Source organism: Hibiscus syriacus, unplaced genomic scaffold, assembly GCF_006381635.1.
Source record: "Hibiscus syriacus cultivar Baekdansim isolate YM2019G1 unplaced genomic scaffold, ASM638163v2 tig00111721_pilon, whole genome shotgun sequence".
Classification (NCBI taxonomy): domain Eukaryota; kingdom Viridiplantae; phylum Streptophyta; class Magnoliopsida; order Malvales; family Malvaceae; genus Hibiscus; species Hibiscus syriacus.
Genome location: NW_024063164.1, coordinates 1,244,612 through 1,247,072, shown reverse-complemented (window position 1 = coordinate 1,247,072; position 2,461 = coordinate 1,244,612). Strand labels below are relative to the sequence as shown.

At 33.4% G+C, this 2,461-nt stretch overlaps 1 pseudogene; it reads right to left on the bottom strand.

The window, feature by feature from the left end:
- Positions 1–333: 333 nt before the first annotated feature.
- Positions 334–1,043, bottom strand: LOC120168852 (annotated as a pseudogene).
- Between the last annotated feature and the right edge of the window lie 1,418 nt (positions 1,044–2,461).

Here is a 2,461-nt window from a genome sequence, read left to right as displayed (position 1 = left end):
CAATAAGGGGGATTCGAACCCTTCCCTTCTCTCACGGTTGCCGGCCGCCGAGTTTCAACGATGAATTCTTCCTCGAAATGCGAGAACAGAGACAGGAGACTCGCTGATTTCCTCATCTTCTTCGAAAGCTTGGTCAATACTACGTCGGACGCTGGTTCGATGTCAGATTTGGTCCTCACGACTTCGGTTTTGAAAATGGGTTTTTTTTTTTTCAAATCCTAGCTCTTCACCTTGGGTTCCTTCTCTTTCCACTTCTTTAAGTTCTTGTGTTTCTTCAATGGCTTCCTCCGGCTGCGAAGGCAGCTGCCTTGGGGTGGTTTGTTGTTGGAAAGGTCTAACCTTGTGAGCCTCCAAGCTGTTGAAGTGCCTCAACAAATCTTCTATGAAGCTCAGGCGACCAACACCGCCTTTGTTTCCTAGAATTCTGCTACTGGTGGTGTTGGTCCTCGTGTCGGTTATGTGACTTTGTCTGAAACTTGATTTGATTCTGTTGTGCATATAAAGAAGAGTCTGAACCAATTCGACCACCGCTATTGTTCTTCAAGATGCAGGAAGGTAATTCAGAGGTTGGGGTCATAAGGGAAAGCCCTGAAATTTTCTTATCAACATGTTCCTTAAATGGAACAAAAGCCCCTCCCTTGCTTTTCTTGTTACAAAATTCCATTGGGTTCTTAGACAGATCTTCTCCTTGTTCTTCACTTCTCTGCCAAAATTTCAAATCAGAAATATTATAACTTTGTTCCCCCATAAAATAAGATTAAGGAAAAAAGTTAGTTGGCGAATTACCGGTTTTAGTTCAGGAACTGTGTTTGATTTCTTGTCGGGATCAACGTTGTTGGAATCAGAGTTCCGTTGTTGAACGGAACTCATCCAGTTCTTCATATCACCTCCATCGGTTTCCATAGTTTCTTCTCCATTTTCCTCAGTATTTCCCTTCAATGGCAACAGAGATCCATCACTCATTTCCTTACACTGGATTTCTTCCCCCTTTAATATCTCAATCACTGTAACACGTCTTTGAGACTGAGCATGCAAAGGGGAAGTTAAAAAACAGGTCTATGAATAGCAACAATGTTTTTTTAAATGAAATTCAGACAAAAGAATAAATGTTAAATACAATCTGTTTTACAAATTGCTCGTGCAAATAGCCTAGCCTGATGGAAAAATAAGAAACGATACACCCGTGTGACCCAGGTTACTCCCTTTTCATGCATTTCACCATTTTAAATTCTCACCACTCGTGTACGTCAGTAATTTGGATGATATGGACGTCCACGTTAATTTTCTCCTCCACACTTGCGTGCTATGTCAACAGTCGGCGTTGACCGTCAGTTGACTGATGATTTCCATCCAGCGTGGGTGATTTTTAACCCAAAAATAAACGTGTGGACCCAATTATTCCAAAAAAAATAATACGGGTAAATTTAACACTACTATTAAGGTCATTTTGTTGCATTATACCCTATCTTTTTCTCCTCTCATTATATGAGATGAATGCCTATTTATAAGCCTCCAGAAAAACATAAAAGAACCTAATGTAGTTTCATTAATCCTAGATACACCCACTTAAAAGAAAAGAGAAAAAATAATAAAAATTTTAAATTACCCTAAATAAATAGTAAAAAGTTTAAAGTTGAATTTAATTACGAATAATTAATAAAATAATTAAAAATTTATAATAAATTAAAATTCTAGTATTTGACATGTATCTAATTTTTTACTCGCGTTGTCTTTGTTAAAATGAGCATATCTTAATTTTTTGTAAGTCTCATACTTCAAAATCAGCTTCAATAAAAATGTTTGAGCCTTCAAAAAAAAGGTAAGCCGGATGAAAATCGTGTATTATAATTATTTATTATTTTTTAATTTTAAATTTTAAATCATCTAATCAATTTTATAAACTAATAAGTTGGAGCGAAAGCATGTGCTATTTTAGTCTTTTATAATTAACTGATGTTAATTAATTATTTTTTATAATAATTAGACAATTTATTTATTTATTTATTTATATTTTGTATTATTATAAATTTACATCAAAATATTTTTTGATGAATTAAACATTAAATTTATATTTAAAATGTCAAAAAAGAATAAATTAATATCAACGGAGGTTGGTTCAAGTGATAAGAAACTTGATATCATTTAAACAAATCTCGAAATTCGAGTATTTGTATACGTAGAAAATCCCCTCAAAAAAATTCACCTACCACAACTAGATCAATTTGAATTAATTGAGGTGAAGCTTTGAAAATTGAAAGGAGAAAAAAAATTAAAATAATGGGATTCAACTCTTATCAAGACGCGAGCAATGTTAATTTGATCTAGATCATTTACTAATCAAATTAAAATTTAATTATTTTAATTAATAGGTCAATAAATCTGATATTAATAATTAATAATAGGGTAAAGTATAATAATGGTCACTGAACATTTCTGAAACTTGCATTTAGGTCCCTCAACT